The following is a 25866-nucleotide window of genomic DNA, read 5'->3' as shown; positions in this document are numbered from 1 at the left end:
GAATTTTTAGTGACAAAAAGGAGTCTAGGGGCTACCTTATCAATCTCTTTCACTTTATAGATATGAAAACTTTTTTCTAAACTAAGATATGCTCACAATCTTAGTGAAATTATAATTTTACTTCAAATATAAGACTGACTTATGTATCAAAAGGTTTGCAGGTGATCTCATTAGCGTCTTAAACTTTTTTTTCTCTTTGCAAACCTCTCGAATACTTCAAGAGACACACTTTTGTATCTTGATCGAGACATTTTCTCCCATAAAAAAAATTCATTATTATATTTGGACAATAATAGTGTAAATTTAGCATATAATAATGGTTCTTAAAACTTAACTCGAACAAGTAATTTTTATTGGAAAGAAATTATTTTTAAAATAAGTTCACAAAATGTCTCCTTATTTTTTATAAAAATATTATCAAAACCATTTCTAAACTCTCTCAATGTTCGTTTTCATGCATTAGGCTCTTCGTTGTTTTGTTAATCATCGCTTGATCTCTTCATATATATAACAATCGTATATCGCAAGTTTTGAAAATTTATTCTCTTTCTAGAGTTTAGTTTTAATTTCATTGTTTACAAATTTTACCTCATTATTTTTTTGTGAGACTCGAGGTCTACTTTGATAATTTGTAGATGTTTTGAGATCTTCGTTTAATGTAATTCTTATTTATAAAAAAAATTAATTATTTGAGAATAAAAACTAATAATAAATAATTCAATATATCAAACTAATTCATTATAATTATTAGATTTATAATATAATTATATTTTTAAATAAATATTAATTTAAATTGTAATAATTTAAATTATTTTGTTATCACATTTTAGATCATTACAATAAATTATTATTTAAATTATTTAATAATTTTCATAATTTAAATTATTTTATCATCTATCATAATTTTAAATTATATTATTTTTATTAATTAAATAATTATTAATAATATTTTTTTATAAATTATATTATTTTTATTTAATTATTAAATATAAAAAAAACTCAATTAAAGAGGCAGGAATCATTCTGCCTCTTTCCCTGGCCAATTCCCCTTCCCCCCAGTCACAATTAGAGGTTGTTTGGCTTAGCGATTTGACCGCGTATAAGCCATTACAGCAGCTGATCCGCTTGGCAACGTTTGAACCTTAAGTGTTTGGCTGAGCATTTCAGCTTATACACTATCACGCGGAAAAGCTGCTATAGCAGCGTTTATCAAAAGCTGCTACCCCCAGCTTTGCCAGAAAATGCTGGTAAGTTGACCAATAAAAATACAATACTACCCTCAATTATTTTTCATATTTACACGCGTACCCTTCATTACCGTTGATACATCTTCTTCCACAAAGTTTTCTTCTCTTCCATCATCTTCTCCAAGACCTCCGCGCTACCATTAGCGCTGCTGCGTCGTCGCCCATCTTTCTTCTCCATACCGTCATCACCGTCGCCCAAGGGCTCACTGGAAGCAGTCTCGTTCCAGATCTAAAGAGTTTCGCCATCACTGATCTTTCTTCCAAATTCGTCGCCGCAAGCCGCCGTTGCTGCCTCCTTCTCCAGATCCATCGTTGCAGCCTTCCTCTTCTCCAGATCTGCCGAGCTCCTCTTCAGATCGGGAGTCGGCGTTGGTGGGTCTCTTCCTTCTCGCGCCATCACCGCCTCTGCTCCCAGTCGGGCCATCGCTAGCCGCCAGTCGCCATTGATCCAGCAAGCTCCTTCTTCCAACACTCCTTCCAGCAGATTCTTCCCTCTTTCTTCCAGCAGATCCTTCCCTCTCTCTTCCAGCAGATCCTTCCTCTCTGGTACTTGTGAACTCCTTCTTCTTCTTCTTCTTATCATTTTATATATATATATATATATGTTGTGTATTATTTTTCTTTTCTTGTATTTATATGTATATATTTTTTATATACAGTTTATTTCGAGGCTGTTTGGACCATCAGTTGTATATATTTTTTTATATGTTAATAAAAAAATATGTTGTGTATTTTTTGTATGTGAAGTTTCTTTCTATTTCTTTTGTATATCAAGTTTTATATGTATATATTTTCTGTTTTTAGTTATTTAGATTAATATTGTGCATAATGCGTGCATAAGACAAAGAATGAGAGATTATGCTTCTGTTTGGATTAAGGGTACAAATGGGAAGGGAAGTAAAAATGAGTATAATTATAATTTTATTTTGTTAATTATTCCACTCCCTTTCATTATTTATTTAAATAAAATAAAATTATATTACATTTATTTACATTTTATTATTACCAAATAATAAAATGGTAACAAACGTTATATTATAATTTTTATTTTTCTATTCCATTCCATTATGGTATCATTCCATTCTCTATGTCACATCTCATCCAAACACGAGACAAGGGAAGGGGATACGATACAGCAAGAGATAAAAATTAATTTAAATATAAAGATCAAATTATAAATTCTAAAAATTGTTACAGTTAAGAAATATATGTTTTTAGGTAATTAGTGCAATTTTATTGAACCTCGTGGATGGGAAATTTATATTGATATTTTTATTAAAAAATTATATATTTATATGTTCACAGAGACAAGATTTCTATATTTTATTTTATGCATGTCTCCCATGTTGGTTAGGGATTTAGGTACTATATTCAAGTTTATGTCTATGTTATAGTTTATGCATATGTTTACCAATGCATTTGAATTTTTGTGTCTCCCTTATTATATATTGGTTATGATCTAAATGGATAAAGGGAAAAAAAAAAAGATGAATAATATTTCCAATACGGGGCGATACTCTGTTAAGTGGGATGACCAAGCACATCTACAATTTATAGAGCTGGTAGAAGAAGAGATTCAGAAGGGAAATAGGCCAAGATCATTTATAAATAAGGATAGATGGAAAATTTTGGTCAAGAGTTTTAATAAACTATCAGGAAAATGTTATGACAACAAACAATTAAAAAATCATTGGGATGCTATGAAAAAAGAATGGACACTTTTTAAGCAAATGATGCGAGGAGAGTCAGGTTTGGGGTGGGACGAAAGAAATAAGACTATTGCGGCAGATCACGATTGGTGGGAACAGAAAATAAAGGTATTTTCTTTTGTCATCCATATGATGATATTTTGATATCTTATATGCTATTTCATACAATAAATAACAATTAGTTTGTGGGTTTACAGGAAAATGAAAATTTTTGAAAATTCAAGAACAAAGATCTGTCCATCATATGGTTTCGCTATGATGGCTTGTTCTCTGATATTGCAGCAACTGGGGAAAAAGCACGAGCTCCATGTCAATACGAAGCTCCAACCCAACTTTCGAGTACTGATAAAGAGGATGATGCAATTGACAACACTCAAGAAATACATGATTATGGAGAGCCATTTGCTAGGGAGAATACTCCCAATGATGTCAGAACTGGTGACGATTTGTTTCCAGAACCAAGCTGGCAACGAGAGACAACCCCGAGTGCTAAAAGGTTTAGGAAGGAAAAGATGTCCAGTGTTGCTATGTTGAGAACAAATATTGAAGAATTGATGCAATTATATTCGAAGAGCACAAATACTTCACACTCAGTTGCAGGACCAGATGCAGAGAGTATTCCAAAATGCATGACTGTATTGAAGAGTCTCCACATCCTGGTTAGGAGTAGGTTGTGGAATTTTGCTTGCACTTTTTTTACCAAGCCAGCAAATCGAACTGTCTTTATTAATCAACCAGATGACGAGGCCATAATGTCTTAGTTGGACTATCTCTATCAGAGGGATGAGGAACATCGACCTCCATTATGAAGATGTTTTTTAATATGTTTGAACTAATTTGGGTTATGTTTGAATGCTACTAATTTGGGTTATGTTTGATTACTACTAATTTGGATTATGTTTAAGACTCTTGTTCCAAGTTTAGAATTATTTTATGTTTGAATGCAATTGTTTTAAGTTTATAATTATTTTGTTTAATGTAGTTGGAATGTTGTTGCCTTACTTAATTGAATTGGTAATATTTGTATGTAGGCATGAGTTCATGTTTGTGAAATTGTGTTGAGTAGTTAAGATTGGTAGTTTTGATACATCTAATGTTTAATGTTTTATTTACAGAGTAATGAATCATTCGGATAATGCATATGATCAAACAAATGATGAGCAAGATAATGCAGAAGCATATGCCCAATCAATGTTCTTATTCAGGCAAGCTGCAAGGGTAATTCTAACTTATTATGCCAAGTATATGTTAAAGGAACCATGCCATACATCTCAACGGACAGGTCATATGCTTATTCAAGAAATATTACGTGGTAACGAAACTCGATGTTATCAAGATTTTCGCATGACGAAATCAATTTTCTTGGATTTTTGTCGTGATTTAACTGACAAATATGGTTTCACTCCCACACGAGGAATGTCTGTGCCTGAATCAGTAGGAATATTTTTGATGATATGTGCGCATGGGGCTGGGAATCGGTTGATACAAGAAATGTTCAATCATTCCGGTGAGACAATTAGTCGACAATTTCACAGGGTTTTGGTTGCTATTAATAGGTTGGTTGCTGATATTATTAAACCACATCCTGACTACAATGCTGGAATAGGATACCACAAGCCAACTAATCCTAAGTATTTACCATTCTTTAAGGTATCTATTAACACCTTCTAATAATGTGTGATTATTCTTAAGTTAATTGTGATTTAAAATTCAAATATATGACATTATATTACAGGATTGTATTGGAGCTATTGATGGTACTCACGTAAAGGCTAGGCTGCCACGAGGTCAAGAGATACCCTATATAGGACGCAAAGGATATCCGACCCAAAATATCTTTGCAATTGTGGACTTCAATATGTGTTTTACATTCGCATAGGCTGGGTAGGAGGGATCAGCTCATGATGCCAGGATATTCGGTGAGGCAATTCGTAGGTCAGACTTGAATTTTCCCCACCCAATGGGAGGAAAATATTATCTAGTTGATGCAGGGTACGCTCACATGACTGGATACATGGGGCCATACAAGGGTGAGAATATAAGATACCACCTTGAAGATTTTCGACGTGCAAGAACATCGCGTTTACGTGCACCAAGAGGACATAAAGAGTCATTTAATTACTTACATTCTTCTTGCAGAATGGTTGTTGAGCGCATTTTTAGAGTGTGGAAGTCTAGATTTAGGATTTTAGGAGATATGCCTACGTACAGTTTTGATATCCAACGAGACATAGTTCTAGGTACAATGGCTATCCATAACTATATTAGGAAGAAGGGGCTACAAGATAATGCATTCATAACAGCAGAAAATGAAAATTATATTCTTAGTGCACAATTTGTCTCCCCATCTGACAGTCAATTTAACGAGGAAGTGGATCGTAGTGATAATCATTGGATAGCATTACGAGATACTATAGCCCTAGACATTGGACAAGCATAATAATTGTATGTAATTTTGTAAGTTTGTTCTACTAATCTTTTTTGTATTTGTATGGAAAAATTGAATGTCATTTCAAATATTGTGTCTTATATACATTTAGATTTTGTAATTATTAAGTTTATTTAATATTTTTATAAATAGTCCTATCTAATTTTATAATTTTGTAATATATATCAAATTTATGGATGAGACAAATCCCACATTTTATAAATAATTTATTTAAATATTAATGCTTTAAATATATTGATAAAATGTAAAAATAAATATTATTTTATAATGTATCAACATATATTGTTAATATTATTATGCACTAAACCTAAATTTATAAATACAAAGTATTTTATTAATATGAATTTTTAATAATTATGTATAATTTATCAACTTGTAATTGTAAGTATTTTATTAATATTAATTTTTAATAATTATGTATAATTTATCAACTTGAAATTGTAAGTATTTTATTAATATGAATTTTTAATAATTATGTATAATTTATCAATTTGTAAATTGTAAGTATTTTATTAATATGAATTTTTAATAATTATGTATAATTTATCAACTTGTAATTGTAAGTATTTTATTAATATGAATTTTTAATAATTATGTATAATTTATCAACTTGTAATTGTAAGTATTTTATTAATATTAATTTTTAATAATTATGTATAATTTATCAACTTGTAATTGTAAGTATTTTATTAATATGAATTTTTATAATATTGTATTGATAAAATGTAAAAAAATTATTTTTTTATAATATTAAATATATATATTTAATATTTTTATGGAGTAAACCTAAAGTATTGTATTAATATTTTTTTGATAATTATATATAATTTATTAACTTGTAATTGTAAGTATTCTATTAATTAGAAATTAATTTATAATTTATTTGATCAAAAATAGTATTTTTATATTTTTTAATTATATTATTCAAGTATCATGTCTATTTTAATCTTTTTGTCAAATTCTGATAGCTTATCAGCTTTTACAAACCAAACACATAATTAATAATTGACAGCTTAAAAGCACATCTATCCAAACACGTTATCAATTTAAACTCTATCTAACTTTTAAGTTAAAAGCTAAATCACTTAAAAGCTATTTAAAAAAACGCTAAGCCAAACAGCCTCTTAATCACTTATGCAACTTCCCTTCTCCCTCTCTGCCTTTCCATGGCTCTCTCGCCCTTACTCTCGCTCTCACCCTCGCCCTCGCCCTCGCTCTCGCTCGCTACCTCACTCTCGCCTCTTGCTTGCTCACTCTCTCGCTCTCGCTCGTGGCTCACCCTTGTCTCTCGGTCAGTAGCTAGGGAGGTCCTCTCGTCTCGGTCTCGCATGGACACAGTCGGGTATGATACATCAATGCATTTGATTTGAGATTCTGATTCTGAGCATGATTCTTATGGCTTAACTTTGTTTTTGTTCACAGGATAAATCCGATTTAATTGGGGCTAGAGCAAACCCTCGTTGTTCCCTGTAACTCTCTCTCTCGATATCTCTATCTCGCGTGAGTATGTTTATATGTAAATGGTTTTGTGGATAGATCTAGGGCTAATTAGAAGAATTTTGTTTGGGTTCAAGGTATTGCAAAAGGTAAGTGAAGCAAAAATGGCGGTGCCTCTGTTGTTAAAGAAGATTGTGAAGAAGAGGGTGAAGAAATTCAAGAGGCCTCAAAGCGACCGTAAGGTTTCTGTCAAGGTATATCTATATTTATTAATGGTTGTTTCGGATGAGACTTTGATTTCCCGATTATTTGATTATTGATTCAAACAGTACAAAATTTAGGATGTGCTCCTTTTCTTTTCTTTTCTTTTCTTTTTAAAGTGAATTTTCATTTGGTTTTGCTTCGAATAAGAACATAAATGCCTCCAAGAATTTCCAATGTGATGTACTTTTTCATTTTTTTCCTTGCGGTGGATTCATGAAATTTGAAGTGTATATATATATATATTTTTTTGTTCGTTTCATCTGTTTTCTTTTTTGTGTTGAATCTAGATTCTTTTGTTTATGGGTTGTCTGTTTATACTCGACTATCATGCCAGAACATGGCATACTTTGCCGAGAAAGAACATGTTGATTGTTATTGTCGCCCCAGTCTTACATGCATCTTTTGATGCAAGATGGTGATTGACATTTCTGTATCAGATTCCTTAATGATGTAAAACACGATCTATTACATATTTTTCCCTTTGGAGCTTGTAGGAACTTAAGGATTTTGAAGATATAGATATGCTAGGAGGTGTGTGTTTGTGTTCTCCAAAGCTGTTTTCTTATTTTATTTTTAAACATGTATATTTTCCTTTTTAATAATTCTCTTAAATCGTTTCTCCAGATTGCAGTGTAATATATGACGAGGAACGTTACCCATTGCTGACCTGAACATGATTTCAATATTATCTATGATCGTTTCATGGCTGAGATTGCCAAGACATTATTATATTGTATATGTTCTATTTTGTTTGCCAAATTGTGAAACGCTGAAAGAATTTAATTTCGTGGTTGAATCTGTCGTTCATTTTATGCTCTGTTTGGGTTTCTGTTTGAGAGGGTTCTTTTGCCCATGGTATATGATGTCCAACTTACATTTCTGTTGCTTGGGTTCTCTATTTTATTTTCCATTTTATTATACAAGGCTTGCAAGAAAATCAGAATATAATTTAAAGTAAGTAGGTATAAAATATCCTTTCTTTGATTGTGATATTGATTTTCATTTTGATTTCAGGTTCAAATGAATCGCACACACAATGAATTGAAGAGTTGGAGTGAAGAGGTTGAAGTATATTGTGGTGGTACTTGCATTGTCACATTTGAATAAGATTTGTGAAATCTACTTCTTTAATTCAGAACTTTTACTGATATACTAATTAGATGTTAATTACTTTTATATTTTTTGATGTGTCATGTTGGGATTTATTTTTTGTGACAAATTTGTTCATCATATATCAATCCATTTTGTGTGTGTAATATAATTTTAGTATTTTTAATTTCAAATTTTGGATCAATTGATAATGAGTATAATATTTGTTCAAGAAAAAAATTACAGGTTTATACAGTTTGTTACAAAAATAATTGTCACTTATTAGATTGTGCAAGTTTAGATAACGATTTGTTTTTGTTACCAAATTAACAAGTTTAATTTATGAATTTATGACAATTGAACTTTGGCCACCTATCTATACATACAATGTTGAGTGACATTTTGTTTTGTTGTCACTAAAGATAATATATAATTGTATTAATTTAAGATGCTTTTAAATTGTCACCAATTGGTTATCTAATTCTTTGAAAATTTTATTAACGTTACAAAAGTCATGTCTATAGTTACGAAAATGTCTATATGTGACAATTTTTTTATTTTTTGTGATAAAAAAATTTATAAAAAAATATATTTGATAGATGACGATATTTATGCATCATCAATTAGCATATAAACCCAATTTATTAGTGACGAAATCAATATTTGTGACGAAAATAATTACATGATGTTTTGTGACGTTTTAGTTTGTATCACCAAATCGAACTTTGATCAAATTATTCAGTGACAATTTGATCTTATAGTGACGAAATATAAAAAGACTGTAGTGATGATATTAACGTCACTGTTGTCATAGTATTTAGTGACGATAGAAATTTTGTCATTATATGAAACTCCATCACAGCAATTTTGTAACAATTTGAACTCTAAGATGATGCAATTTTATTAGTTTTTGTGACAAAATTATGCGTCACTAAAGGAGATTCTTTCGGTGACGACAAAAATTTCGTCACATTTCCTTTATGCATTTGTGACGAAATATAAAAAACGTCACTAATTACTTTTCCCTACGGACCTAACGTGATGATGGCTGTGACACTATAAAATCGTCACCAATATAGTTTTATGACGAAATTCTAATCATATGTGACGATTTTGTGTCGCCACTAATGTCCAAATTTCTTGTAGTGAGTCATGGATGTGGAGGCCTGGAAGGCCAATGTGGCGCATATATTTTCATTATTATATAAAATTGCATGAGCATGAATTGGTAACTTCTTGTGTTATGAGTCACATATGGAAAGAGATGGGTTTTATGTGTGCTTTGTTGCTAAGTAAGGAGATCTATGTATTCATGAGTAATGAAGCAGTGCATAAAATGTATAATGAAAATGGCAATAACCAAGAACAATGATTATAATGAAAATGACTTCTTGTGTTTTATGTGTGCTTTGTTGTTACTTTTTTATGTATTTTCTATTCTATAATTTATTTTTTTTAGAAAAGATAGCAATAACCAAGAACAATGATTATAACATCATATTAAGGTGCTAAAAAAAAATATTTAGTTGAATGATGACAAACATGTATATAGATAATGGATTATAATATATAGTTTGATTGACTTAATCTTTTGATTAATAAATTAATTTTTGTGATCTATATATATGGTTAGTAAGTATTAAATATATATTTTTTGATAATATATTTATTATAATAAAACTAATTAATAATAAATAGTTAGACTTAAAAAATAAGATATAATAAATATGCATTGTCTGAAAATTAATGTATGGCGTTCGTGTGTTTTGTAATATATAATATATAAAATAAAAAAGTTTTTATTCTACATATTACTTAAAATATGTATAAAATTTCATATGTTTTAAATAATTACTATATTTTCATGATAATATTATTTATATATATTGATATAATATTACATAATTCATAATAGTCTTATTTACAAAAAAAATCCCTATATTTTTTTAATTTACACTTTACTCAGCATTTTCGTTTCTTACTTTTTTTTAAAAAAAATATTGTTTCATCGTTTCTATTTCATATCGAAAATATTTCATGTTTTTGTTTCTGTACAACCTAAGAATAAAGTCAATGGTAAGGATGGCTGGGAGGCCAATGATGGCAGTTATAATAGGGTTGACTATTGCAACAAGGCAAAAAGGGCAAACAACAGATGAGGTGGACGAAGTAGTGGCTGACAACAACTATGGTGGCAAGCCAGTAGATGGCCGACAATGGTAGAGGCTGTAGTGATTGACGATGGCGACAATGGTTGCGCAGCTTGAAACCTTGGCACATGAAGGGGATGAAGAATTGTGGATCCAACGGCTGAGGTTTGGCAAAAATTGATAGTTTGATCCAATGACTCTGATACCAGTTTATTATGATTTTGGATAAAAAATAAATCACGTTCAAATCATCAACCACACAAACAAACACAGAAGTTAGTGTGGAAAACCCAAATCTAAAAAAATCATAGGCAAACAAATAAAATATCACTAAAATAATATTAGCATTACAAAAGTGATATATCTACAATAATTTCAGAGTATTAGGTATCTATTTATTGATCTACCACTCTTTTATAGATGTATACAAAAATAGATTTAAACAAATTCATATTTTAATAAGAAAATGAGACATGAAAAAAATAAATTTTCAATTGTAGATATACTCTACTCTAATCACAGTCAAATTTAATGTCCTAATCACAATTTAATTTAAAATTTTAATCATAATTAAATTTGAATCACGGGACACATATAACACTTTGAGTAGTTAATAAGTGTGCATATATGAGATATCTATATTGTACCAATTTACACTTAATTTTCAAGCAAAATCATTTCTCATATAAGAATTTTATTGGGTTTTTTGAAGGTTTTTGGTGCAATACATTTCTTGGGTGACAAAAACAATGTTTAGGGAAATAATGGAGGTTGATAGCTCAGAGATATATGTGGGCTTTAAGCGAAGAGATTATACCAACAAAAATGCATCTCAAAAGCTTTTAGAATCCATTTTTCTAGTTTTTGTAACTGACCCTTCAAAATTTTAAAAAATGTGGGGTACCTCCATATTTTCGTAAAACTAATTTGACATCCGAAGTTGGAATTGATCTAGGCCCTTAATCTAGTTAATTAATTTAACTTAGAACATCTACAATTTTTTATGTAAATGACAAGATGATAATTTTTTTATTTTAATGACAAACTGATCATTGTACTTATTCATTAAATTTCATAAAACTACAGCAATACTATGTTGCCTACCGCCGGAGGTACTCAGTAAAATTTCATCAGTGAGATTTCAAAAATGTGAGGGGGTACTCCCTGTATTTTCATAAAACCTCAAGGGTATACAATGTAATTTACTCTAATGTTGACTTAAGGCCAATTTTATGGGGCTCGTTGATAGTCTTTTGTTTATTGCTTTCAGTTTTTTTTTTTTTTTTCTTGTGTTTAGTTTTTGTTTTTTATTTTAGAAAATTAAGACAAAAAGGTGAAAGAAGAAAGTGACCAGATTGAGAGATGAGGAGAAAACCTATGAGAATTGATAGAATTGGGAGATGAGGAGAAAATACATGGAGTGATTTAAGAATTGGAAAATTACTCCCAAGGGAGGGAGCACTAACCTCATATAATAATAATAAATAAATAATATATAATTTTACATATCTTTCACTTATCTCATGTATCAGAACGAATGACAAGTGGTTGTCTCATAATAAAAGTGAAATTTACTCTAGTAGAATATGGGATTGACTCTTTATCTTACACAATGAGGTAAAATTTTTATTTATAATTTATTTTCTCTGTCAATATCGAAAACATGAACGATGGAAAATCTCTCAAATACAATAATCCCAAGAATGAATGACAATAAAGTGAAGGATCACCCGCCATCTCTTTTTCTCTTCACCATTCTCAGCGCATGGGTCGTGGGTATTCAGTACCTCAATTAATTTTATTTCATAGTCTGTGGCTGTGGAACAACATTGTTTCAGTTATCCCTAACCTCTAGTCGGATCGAACCTGACCCGGACTGCTACCAGCTTGACCCGAGGATATCTCTGCCTCTGAACCTCCGTTTCCGATGAAATCGACACCAAAATGCATGAAATCAAACTGCCCATCAACTCCAGAGTCAATTTTATTTTTTTTTACAGAAAAACTCAATATTTTTCCCAATCAGAGTCATTATATATGGATATATTCCCGTGAGAAAAAAATTATACCTATACATACAAACGAGGGAGTAATAAAAATTACATAATACATATACATTCACGTAAAATTACTTGAATACATATACATACGCATAAAAAATAAAAATTACACGAATATGCGTAACGAATTAGACGAATCCTGCTTCTGTTTGAGTTACACAGGAAGTACAGCTTCCATGCCCGAAAAGGCATGGCCTTTTAGCCAAGTTTGACAGCTTTCGAAACGGGCTGCTTAGTAACTCCACTGCTGAGAACAAAATAAAGAGAAAGTAGAGAAGCGGCGCAAGTGAGTCTGGTAGAAGAATTGTTGCCAAAGACACCCAAGGAAGTGAAGCAAAGTATGCCTCCCCACGGCAGACCACAATAGTGTAAGTTCGGTGGCAGCGAATTGAAGATAATTTAACTTCAGCAACACACAGGAAGCCGTAGATAAGCAAACTAGTAGCAGCAATGGTCATGGAACGGGGGTGTAATTAAGTTCGGTGGCAGCGAATTGAAGATAATTTAACTTCAGCATCACACATGAAGCAATAGATAAGCAAACTAGTAGCAGCAATGTTGATGGAACGGGGGTGGGTTTCAAATGGTGTTGTTTGATTTGCTTGGTACTTGATTTGCAGAGCAGTGAGGAGCACTGGAACTATGAAGGCTAGGAGGGTGTGATAAGACGAACGGTGTGGAGGCTGCTCCTGCTCTCGTGAGTAGCTGTAAAAGCTCTCCATGCTTCTAAAATCAGCGTTAGTGCAGTTGATCTGTGTATGGAAATTCATCGATGTGCTGTGCTGCTGAGGCATTGTTTTGATTTGTAACAGTTACAAACCTATTTGAGGGAGATTAGAAAAAGCTAGTTTGAAACAAGAGAGAAGTGAACAAAATTTCACACCCAGAGCTATGCCAAGTCATTGCCAATTCCCCCCAATTTGAACACCTTTGTAGGATGCCATGTGTTCAACAGTATAGAACTTTTAATAAAATTAGAAACAATATGATCAAAACTAATTTGTCTAACAACCTCTGTAAACAATATGTAAAAGTTTTCTTCTCCGTCCATCTTTTATATGTCCAAGACTCAAATAGTGATGCTAAAGACAGTATATAAGCGACCAAAAATTAATTCTAATTGTTATATATCTTTGATTAGGTTCTATACCTATTTGTAGATACCACACAAAGATAGATAGACATATCTCTTTAGAAATTTAAATTTCAATCACTTATCCTATCATATTGTTAAAATTCATTTATAAATAAATTTAAAATAATTTTAAATTTTAAATTTTAAATATTTATTTTATTATTAAAAAATTTATCCCAATATAACCACAATTCTATCAAACGGTCGAGACTATGTGAAGGAAAAACTCAATTGATTACCGCAGTATTTGACTTTGCACTTTCATACCTTTTAATTGATGAAAGCTAAAAGTTCTGTATCAATTATTATTGTTAAACGAGGTTAGTGCTCCCTTTAGAGCATAGTTCTTGAATTGAGATTATAGAAGAGAATTGAAAATTTTATTTTATAAATTATGAATTGAGAATCAAATTAAATAGTAAAATTTGATATATATTTTTAATTTTAACTATAAATAATATATATCTCTAAAAATAAATAAAATATATTAAAAAAATATAATGGATCATGTGGCCAATGAAAAAGAAACATGTCTACAAAACAAGAAAGGTGCCCACCATGATTAATTTTTTAAATATATTTTTTAACTTTAAAATTATACCAAAAGAATATTTTTGTTGCTTTTAAATTCAAATTACACCAAATTAAATCACTTTCAAAATAAAAAGATAGAAAAAAAAAATAAAAACTATAACTATTAGGCTACTAATAAACTCCTTTGTCTATAATCTTCAGTAGTTATCAATCATCTTCATCATTTTCATCTACTTTGTCTTTAAACATAGCCAAATCCACTTTCTTTCCATTCTCTCCATCTTCCTCATCATAAATTATTTCTAAATTCAATTCTTCTTCTAGTTTATCTTCAATAACTTTTTTTTTTATCTAGCTTCAAGTTCATTGACCCTATATTATTATATAACATATTAGAATCCAACTCAAAATTACACAAACACATTAACTTAGTTTTAGAAAGTAGAAAATTATAAAATATAGATATATACCTATTCTATTATTACTTGTTTGAATATCTTCATCATCCTAAAGCATTCATTAGTATCCATTCATGAATTACCCTAAGATAAAGAAGGGTTTTCTTGTTCAGTAATCCATTCATCATTAAACTCCATATCACTCAAACAAATAGAATCATAACTTTTACATCTATTCTCCCTCTTGACTTGCCTCAATTCAAGTTGAATGTTATTCTTCACAAGGACAAGACCTTTAATCTTTGTTGCTTTAAATGATTTTACTTCTTAGAATGGACATGTTCAAATATGTTCCAATTTTTTTCATATCCCATAGCACTACATGTGAGTCTTAATTTTTTTACTTGTGATTCTTTTGATTTGTGAGATTTATGCAATTCTATATCAATTCTTCTACAATTTTGATTCATCATATAGAGTCAGACTCATTTCCTACATGAATCAACTCGACTTGTAAGAATCGAATCATGAATCATATAATTCTAATAATAATGTGATTCACCATATAGAGTCTACTCCTTTCTTATATAAATTGAGTCGACTCATACAATTCAAATTGTGAATTCATACAATTCTAATAACACTGTTTTGGAGTAATTGCCCTATTCTTAAAATAACCCCTTTGATGCTCTCCTATATCCCAAAAGGGGTTACACGAAAAGACACAAATAAGAGACATAATTGTTTAAGAAGTAATGGACAAATCTTTGAGGGTGTTTTGCTTACAGTTTTATAAGATGGCTTTTAAGCTTTTTTTATTTAAAAATTATGTAAAGTTTTAAAATTGTCTAGTGTTTAAGTTGATAATGTGAATAAATGTGTTTTAAAGTATTATTTATATAGTTATGTATTTGATTTAAAAAAGTTAATAAGTTATCATAACTTAACAAAAAGATTAAAATGTATATGTTATTGAATAATATAAATAAAATTAATAAAAATATTTTTTTAATAAAATAAATTATAAATTGATGTCCAAATAATAAATTTTTTATCATTAAATATTGATAAATTATATACAATTATTAAAAAATATATTAATAGAATGTTTTGTATTTAAATTTAATTCATAAAAATATTAAATATATATATTGAAAGATTAAAATATATATACAAAGAGAAGGGCAAGGGATGGAGGAGATGACAATAGAGGCGGTGACTGCAATGGAGATGGAGTCGACGATGGTGATGAGGCGGCAACAACGATGGACAAAGATGGAGTCGGCGATAGAGGCAATGGTGATAGAGATGGGGCTAGAGGTGACTATCGCTATGGAAGAGATGGAGACAACAATGAGGAGAAGGAGGAAGGATATAGAAAGTTTTCAGAAGCATGGAGAGAGAAGAAGATGGAAGGAGAAGGAGATGGATGGAGCTAAAAATATGATAGTTGTTAAAGGACAAAATTATAAAATATTTGATCAACTAAATAAATTTTCGACAAAGTTTTGAAAAAAAAATTGGGAAAACCTTTTCTAAAATGTTGTCGAATAACATTTAAGTTTGACAATATTTAAACTCTTTATTTTTTAATAAATGTATAATTAAATAAATTATACTGACCACATATAAGCTATCAAACCAATTTGCTGATTTTATAAAATGCAGCATCTTTTTGGGCTCAAAATTTATTAAGCCCCCCCCCCCCCCCCCCCCCCCCCCGCGCGACGTTGATTTGGACAAAACTAATTAAGGCCACAAGGGTTGATTTGAATGTCTAGTATGCAAGACTGAACATTATTTAGGTAAGAACTAAATCAACAAATTTTAGTTGTTTTATTCTGTTTTAAATGTTCAAAAATTTAGACTTCTTTTCGATTTCAAAGGTTAAAACTCGATCTTTAACCAAATAGACCTAAATATATAACCCAAATTTAAAATATCACTAAACTCTAAGCTTTAATTATGAAATTATCACTAAAATAAACATTATTTTATGTCAATAATAATAACTGCACACACCTTTTAACATCTGTTAAATGAATTCATACTAAACATTATTTATATTGCTTATTAATTTTAAATAAAATTTGATCATTTTATTTAATTTTCAGTCATTTCAGTTTAGACTTTAAGGTTTAATTCTGTTAAGATATTAAATATGTGATTAATCGACAAAATTAGTCAAATGTGTACCCTTATTTGTTCACAACTTTTTTGTTATTTTTTAAGAATGATTTCCTTTAATGTAGCGGAAATTAAGATGATTGACTCATTGACTTGAGCATTATCCCACCCCAAGAAACGACAGAAAAAAAGACACATCCTCAGTGATGAGGAGGAGGAGGAGGAGGAGGACGTGGTGGTGCGTTAGTTGGTGGGAGGCAAGCAATGACGATAAGAATTATGATTCAAAATTTAAATTTATTTGACATTTGAAATCTTAATTTCACTGTAATTAAAAATTTAAATTTAACTATAATTGAAATTTATCTCCAATTAAAAACTTATCTTATTAGTTTATTTTCTAATTAGAATATAATTTCTTGTATATAAATTTACATATAAGTATTAGGCCCATAAATATGTGTTTAAAATTATGGTAGTAATATCACAATATAGTTGTAATATCATCATAGTGATATTTTATTCTTTTTTGTCCGTAATTTTTCTCGATTTGAGTATTCTATGATAAAATTTTGTATTTATTTGTATGGTTGAAGATTTGATTATGATTTGTTTTCAATTCAAAATCATAATAAATTAATATCAAAACTGTTGGATGAAACAAGCAACTTTTGGTAAATCTCAATCGTTAGATCTGCAATTTCTTCATCATCTTCTTTAGCTAAGTTTTGGTTGCCTAGTAGTCACCGTCGCTGTCTCTATTGCAATCGAATGCCATCACGATCGACCGTCTCCTTTCTTTCAGTGACAACTCCAGTATCTTTTTTTTGTAAATTTATAATTTTATCTAATCATTTTAATTATGACAATTATGTTCGGATTGACTCAAATAGGTATACTTTTATTCAATATCTAAAATTGATTTGAAAGGTGTGCATTGTTGTTTATGTGACACGTCATGTGTTATATAATAAAAATATGAATGAGATTTATTTATACATACATAAAAAAAATATTCTTTTAATTTTTGTTTTGACATACCAGGAAGACATACACAATAACTGTGAAAACTAAAAGAGAACCAATGAAAGGTAAAGGTAGGCCATGAGAAGTGGCATAAAGAATCATGTTAGATATATAATTATTTTGTATATCTTAAGTTATATAAGGAGATATTATGATCAAAATATTATGTGTCTTATAAGGGATCTTTTTATCATTAGTACATCTTTATGTAATTCAAGATGTACATAAAAATATACTAATAATATTTTTCATGGCATGAATTACTGGTGGAAGCGGACCCGAGAGAGAAGAAAAGCTAAGAAATGCTACAGAAAGAAAGGGAGAGGATATAGGATGTGATAGGCCGCGTGTTTAAAATGAAGTCCAAAGACCAAATTGAGAGATACGTTTCATTTTTGGCCGAAAATTACTCCACGCCACCACGCCACCAGCGTAACAATATGAAAGGTTGTATATCAAGCCATTCAGAGGCCTATGATTCCCAATTAATTGCTAGGAAAGTGGGAAGGGAGGGACAACACATTCTGTGAATATTTTTAGGAAAATATGTTAGATTGGGGTGGGGTCAAGAAGATGACGAGATCAAATGTTGCGGCATATTAGGTGAAGAAAATGACAAGATCAAATGGGGGGTGGTGTTAGCGTGGGCACGTCATTCTAATTATGAGTGGCTAATCTGGGAGACTTGGTAATGACTTGCTTTTATATCTCCCTTGCCAGACACTTTCATTTGCATGGATCATCAACCATAAAAACGCGGAGATTACGTTTTCGAAGCATGGCGAACTACAATTTACTGGAGAGAAAACAGCCCCCAAACCATTACCATTATTGGTGTTATGATTTTATATTGAAAATAAATTATAATTAAATCATCAATCGAACATAAAATTTAACATGAAAAACTTAAATTGACAAAAATAAAAAAAAAGGAACAAAATACCTCTAAGATGATATTTATAAAAAATGATTTAAACAAATTCATATTCTAATCAAAAGATAAGCCACAAAAAAATAATTACAGATGTAACCTAATTATAGTTAAATTTAAATTTTGAATCACAATTATTACTATTCATGTAGATAATAAGTATGTAGATCTAGGATATGTATATTGTACCAATTAACACTTATTTTTCAAGTAAGATCATTTCTCATGTAAGAATTTCATTGGGCTTTATGAAGGTTTTTGGTGTAATATATTTTTTGGGTGACAAAAAACATTATTTAGGGAAATAATGGAGATTGATAGCTCAGAGATTTACGTGGGCTTTAAGTGAAGAAATTATGCCAACAAAAATGCATCTCAAAAGCTTTTAGAATCCATTTTAAATGACAATATGATAAATTTTTTATTTAAATGACAAAATGATAATTGTTCTTATTCATTAAATTTCATAAAACTATTTTAGGGATCATAAGTGAAATTTCATAAATGTGAGGGGTATTCCCTGTATTCTCATAAAACCTCAAGGGTATACAATGTAATTTACTCTACTGTTGGCCGAGTTTGTCGGGCTCGTTGATAAGAGTCTTTTATTTCTTATTTTCCGTTTTGTTTTTTTCTTGTGTCTTGTTTTTGTTTTAGAAAATTCAGCACTGATATGAAAATAATTTTATATTTTTTTAAATGTTGTTATAAATTATTATTTAAATAAATTATTAGTTCTGGTCTTTCAATTAAAATTACACTTATAATTACAGTTATTTTAATAATTATAATTAATAATTTATTTATTTTTTTAATCATAATAAAATTTATACTCATTTTATATCTTTTTAATTGTGTCTGGTGTAATTAAATCTATCAAATTACTCAGACGGATTAATTTAATTCGGAGCAGGGGAAGGAGGAATTGAAGGGGGATTTTAAGTTTGTTATTATCTAAACTACGTTAACGTGGATAACAAAAATGGTTTAATATTTTAATTATTTTTAATTTTTTAATCTGTTCGATTTGAGCATTTATTTCATCGAGTTGGTTTGGATTTTAAAAAAAAATCGATATATTCAATTTGAATAATTCGATTGCATCCAATCGTTTATATTGCCTGACATTGACGTAACCCAAACGATAATAGAGTTAAAAATTCCTCGTATTAAATCCCTTAATTAAATCACACCAGTCTCTTTAAATAATTTGATCAATTCAATTACACTTATATTTGACAAACATAATTAAAAATATATATAAAATGAGTATAAATTTTATTATGATTAAAAATATAAATAAATTATTAATTATAATTATTGAAATAACTGTAATTTTTAATTTAACAGAGGAGAACTAATAATTTATAATAATATTTAAAAAATATAAAATTATTTTCATATGTGCATGCATACGTGTTTATATGTATGTGGGGATAATTGGAAGGGGGGAGGGGGGATTGGGTGGCGGAGGGGATGTTGCCCGCGTCATATCAGTGCTCTTAGAAAATTTGGACAAAAGGTGCCAGATTGGGAGATGGGGAGAATTTACTCTAATGTTGATTTTGCCCGCGTCATATCGGTGCTCTTAGAAAATTTGGACAAAAGGTGAAGAAGAAAAAAACCAGAGTGGGAGATGAGGAGAATTTACTCTAATGTTGACTTAGGGCTCGTTGATAGGGTCTTGTGGGCCAGTATGGCAATATAGCTTGTGACGTAGGACAAAAGGTGAAAGAAGAAAAAAACCAGATTGGGAGATGAGGAGAATTTACACTAATGTTGACTTAGGGATCGTTGATAAGAGTCTTGTGGGCCAGTATGGCAATATAGCTTATGACGTATTGATTTTATTTCATAGTCTGGCTGCTGGGACATGTGGCATTCTACCTGGAGTTTAAATTGGGGGAAACTGGCAATGCCTTGGCATAACTGTATGTGCAAAATTTTGTTCGCTTCTCTCTTGTTTCAAACTAGCTTTTCCTAATCTCCCTCAAGTAGGTTTGTAACTGCTACAAATCAGAACAATGCCTCAGCACAGCACATCCATGAATTTCTATATACAGATCAGTTACACTAACGCTGATTTTAGAAGAATGGAGAGCTTTTACAACTACTCACGAGAGCAGGAACAGCCTCCGCACCGTTCGTCTTATTACACCCTCCTAGCCTTCATAGTTCCAGTGCTCCTCACTGCTCTGCAAATCAAGTACCAAGCAAAGCAAACAACACCATTTGAAACCCACCCCCGTTCCATCACCATTGCTGTTGCTAGTTTGCTTATCTATTGCTTCCTGTGTGATGCTGAAGTTAAATTATCTTCAATTCGCTGCCGCCGAACTTACACTATTGTGGTCTGCCGTGGGAAGGCATACTTTGCTTCACTTCCTTGGGTGTCTTTGGCAACAATTCTTCTACCAGACTCACTTGCGCCGCTTCTCTACTTTCTCTTTATTTTGTTCTCAGCAGTGGAGTTACTAAGCTGCCCGATTCGAAAGCTGTCAAACTTGCTAACAGGCAATGGCTCTTCGGGCATGGAACCTGTACTTCCAGTGTAACTCAAACAGAAGCAGGATTCGTCTACAAAATGGGCAAAAGAAACTACTTGAAATTGGTTGCTAAGAGTGCCCCCCCAAAAAAAGCAGTCCAAGTACTAAAATAGCAGCATGGAAATAAAGTCCTCTCTAAAGGATTTTGGAAATTCTCCTCATCCACTTAGAACGACAACATGAGCTGATGCGGACACTAATCAAGACCCTACCCAAGCCAAGGCCGAGTCGACCATGCTAGAATAGTAGTAACAAAATAATATTTTAATACTTCATATGTTTTAAAATTCTACTTGATATAACAATCTACTTCATGTTTCTACTTGATTTAGGATTCTATTTCATGTTTGATTATGATTTATTTCTATTAGAATTCTAGTTGAATTTTATTTACAAATATTATATGGATTTGGATTAGCCAAATATTATAAATATACATATAATCTAGAGTTTGTAATTAAGTTTTTCTTAATCAAATTTCAGCAACCTATTTAGGTTTTCTTAGCAAAACAGTTTTGTTTTTACGTTTTCTTAAAAGTCAAGATTTGGCCATTGAAATTTGTTCTTTTAAAGGTTTATTTTAGTGTATTTTCGTCACACACGCGCTACACACTGAATCATAAGCCTTAATCCAACTAGGTATAGTCAGCTAAATGAATTGTAGATCTCTAGCTATTTCTATCCACGGCCATCTCCATGACCACCTCTCCTAGATAATTTAAGTTATTGGGATGACTTTAGAATCTTTATTTACCAAAAGAATCCAGCCAATTATAGCTGAGTTTAATTAATGGCATGTTGGTTCGTGCCCCATGATGTTATCTGACCTTTATGAGCTTGTATTTCATTTAGCGGAAATATTAATGGCTGTAACTGTAAGATATATGTCACCAAAGTGGAGGATTTTCAAGTTCTTTAACAGGATTGCCAATATAGTACCAAAGCAGAGGGCTTTCAAGTTCTTTCACAGGAAAGGTGAACAAATGTTTGAACAAAACCAGCTACCACTAACTTAAAAGCAAAGAGAAAAACATATAATTCGCATGTACTTTACAAATTGGCATATAATCCCTTTATGTTTTTGATTTAAGTCTAAGATTAACACTTGCTAAAATTGCCTATCAACTTTAGGAGAAATATAAACAAATAAACATATTAATTTTGTGATTTTCACAAGAAACATAAAATTTCTCTAGTTTAAATATTTTATAGATCAAATTAGGAGCAGTGGCGGAGCCAAAAATTTTAAGCAGGGTAGGCAAAAATTAAACTCTAAAACTCTAAATTATATCTAAAATTAAATAATATAAAAAAATTAAAATTAATATAATATAGTATTAAAATAGATATATTAATAAATTATACAATCGTCGTATTTTCATATTTTAATAACGTTGCATAATAATATCATTATTAATTTTATTAAATATCTATTTTTTAATATACACAACCAAGTTGTCGTTCAATCATTAATCTCCAATCTAATTGCGTAGTCGAGTCTTGATAAACTTCATGACAGACTGTCATTCAATCATTAATCTCCAATTCAATTACATAGTCGAATCTTGATAAATTTCATGATAGAAAATATGTTTTCTACTATAGTTTCAAATATGTAATTGACAAATTTATAACAAAAAATAAAAAAATTAATCCCTTTAATTAAAACATAGTTAAAGAAATGGTCAAGGGAGGTTAACATACACAAAAGAAAAGTGGGTCAAATTTTCATATATCTTATTTTTAATTTTCGACTAATACTGAAAAAAGCACTAGTAGTCGCCACCAGTCACCATGACCGATGGTTTTCGACGATCTGAGGCAATCACTCGACATCCTTATTCTCATCAATCAACATACATAAAAAATAATAAAATATAACAGCCAAATTTCATAAATCTAATCTTAAATTTTTGACCAAACCCAATGCACGTAAATAGACTAGGAATTGCCACCAGCTATCGTGGCCAGTGCTTTTTGGCAATAAGAGGTCATCACCCGATACCCTTATCTTCATCTATCAATATATCCAAAATTTAGAATTTTTAAAAAATTTAGGGTAGACATTTAGAAAAAAAAATTAAAAAAATACTAAATTATTATATATAATATTTTTTTTTAAATCCAGGGTGGGCAACTGCCCACCCTTGGCTGCATGTGGCTCCGCCACTGATTAGGAGTATGAAATACGCATACTGTTAAGCTGAATATAGCATATTCAATAATGTTACCCTTGAAACTACAAATGTCGAATTTGGATCGGAAGGGCAAGGGCTTATGTGTTAGTATACTGAGGTAAAATTCAACCACTTACTTGGGGGAAAAAAAAAAAAAAAAAAAGAAGGAATTCATATTTAACCAAAAAAGAAAATAGACACAATCATTTTTAATTTTTTTATAAAAAATTTTTTTACCTTTTTAAATAAATTAATTACACTCTATATTCACTTTAAATATTAATTTCGATTGTGTTTGTGCGTATAATATATTAAGATATTTCTAAACTAAAAATTGTGTGGAAAAATCAAAACTAAAACTACACTCGTAATTGAATTTAACTGGCCAATGAAATTATACCGACAAAAATGGATATAGAGTATAATTAGTTTATTTAAAGAGATAAAAAAAAATTTAAAAAAAAATAATTAAAAGTAAATTTTTTATTTGAGACGTGGTTAGTTTTTGCCCCCCCCAAAAAAAATCATCAAACACGCTCAATAGAAAATGTATATTGAATAGAGTAACATGACTAAGCGAGAATCAGACAATTGCATCCAATACAGGGATATGTGGAGAAGAATACCTCAAAGTGAATTGTAGTTGTAGAGGTCTCTTGATGGTTGCTCTCTTAAAAACTACCAATTAGCAATATAGAAATCAAGCAACCATCTCGCCTGAATCAATAGTGGGGTCGGCATTCAAGCCGGAATCCGAATCCATCCCCCAACACCGCCTCCGCCGACGCTACATTTTCCTCGGCACATACTTGCTCAAATTCAAGTGACATGTGGGGAAAACACGAAAGAAATGCGAGGTGGTTAACAGAGGCTAGGATTCAATTCTGATTTCAAGCGAATTGCCTCTCCGCACGTCGAAGGGGACGAGCTAAAGGGAAAGGTTTAGGGGCTTTCGCCAGATAAGGATTAGCGCTTTTGTTTTGGCTCACAAAACCCGTTAAAAACGAACGAGTTGCCCTCCACTCCACTCCACAGTACATTACATTCCGGGTGACAAGGGAATGGAATTACGGGAATTTATTTATTAAATTTAGTATTTTTATAAGTATTGTTACGGGAATTCAATGGACTGTATTGGGTTATTGTCTAAACTGCTTTGGATTGGAAATAATTCAATGATTTGGCCCAATCTCTAGAAGTCCAATGGATTTACGGCCGGAGACATCTCAATGAGATCGCATAATTGCTAAAGCACAAGCTCCAATCGCAAGAGTCAGCGAGCTTCTAACAATGTCTCTAGCTCGCTAGCCAACCTGATCAACTGGCAAAATAAACCAAAAAAACAGGATAATCGGAGATGCTGTCCACATGTCTTATCAATAGCAAACTAGGTCCTTGATGGTTTGAAACATTTTCTCCCGATTTTGTGAGGCTGATAAGGACATATTGTCCCTGTAATAACTATCCTTCTATAATTGGAAACCATCAAAAAGAAATTGTAAACACCCCACACTATAAATAGGGGATCAAAAATCATTGTACATGAGAGAGAAAAAAATACATACTATCACCCTGTTGAAATGATCAAAGAGCAGTCGTGAACTAAGCATTATTCTGGTCGAACCACGTAAAAATTCTATCACGTATTATTTGTTATTGATGATGTTTGTTTTTTCCCTTCGTATTCGTGATTAATCTATCAATGCGGACCGACGAATCATGATCAACCAATTCAACAAGTATAATCCCAGCTTTCTTTTAGATTAATTGAAGTTACAATACTTTTTATTTATTATTAAATCATTATTTCACCCTTTTTTTGAAGATGGTTAATTTGCATTTCTTATGCTTTGTTTTCAGCTTCAAACAATTTTATTAGTTGATGATAATATATTGTGTTTTGAAACATTTAATTAATTATGAAAATGATTTGAAAATTAAAAATGATATGTAATAATACACATTATCTCAAGTTAAATATACTTATTGCACCTAAAAATAATAGTTTGCATTGCCCCTTTTTCATAAATGTATTTAATTAATATATATATATATATATATATATATACACTACATCTTAAAATGAGGACGGCTAGGACATGGATATTAAATAACATCCTTATATCATATTAGATATATTAGTCTTTCATTCTGTTTCAATGTTAAGGTGACATAATTTAATTTTGGCATATATCAGTGCAGTGCCGGTCCTCAAGTTTCTAGGGCCGAGGCAAAAGTAAAATTTAGGCTCTCGTATATATATTTAAATTTAGTGATAAATTTATTTTTATTTTTTAATCAAGACTTAATATGTTTAAATTAATTAAAAATTTAACATTCAAGTAGAGTTGACAATTTTGAACACGACATGACATGACACGGAGTTAAGTGGGTTAGGGTTAGTGTTAATCAGGTTCAGGTTAAAAACGGGTAAACCTATTTATGACACGATTATTTTCGTGTCTTAGGTGGGGTCAACCCGTTTAACCCCTTTATACATGCAATGACCCGTTTAATTAAACATGTTAACGGATTGACTCGAACATGTTAACACGATTATATACGAAATGACACGTTTAATTAAAAA

General features: G+C 30.7%; 2 protein-coding genes and 1 non-coding gene across 4 annotated transcripts in view; 2 read left to right on the top strand and 1 right to left on the bottom strand.

The window, feature by feature from the left end:
- The window catches only part of LOC127794193 (uncharacterized), a 74804-nt gene that overhangs the window by 40035 nt on the left and 8903 nt on the right, over positions 1-25866 (top strand). The window lies entirely within an intron of this gene.
- Positions 1-25866, bottom strand: part of LOC127794194 (uncharacterized protein At4g14100-like) — a 69830-nt gene that overhangs the window by 41535 nt on the left and 2429 nt on the right. The gene's annotated exons all lie outside the window — the stretch shown is intronic.
- LOC127796136 (small nucleolar RNA U31b) lies at positions 7465-7547 on the top strand. Its single transcript, XR_008021963.1, has one exon. It is a non-coding gene; the product is annotated as a small nucleolar RNA U31b (small nucleolar RNA).

The sequence above is a fragment of the Diospyros lotus genome, chromosome 2 (assembly GCF_014633365.1).
Source record: "Diospyros lotus cultivar Yz01 chromosome 2, ASM1463336v1, whole genome shotgun sequence".
Classification (NCBI taxonomy): Eukaryota; Viridiplantae; Streptophyta; class Magnoliopsida; order Ericales; family Ebenaceae; genus Diospyros; species Diospyros lotus.
This window is presented reverse-complemented; position numbering and strand designations above follow the sequence as displayed.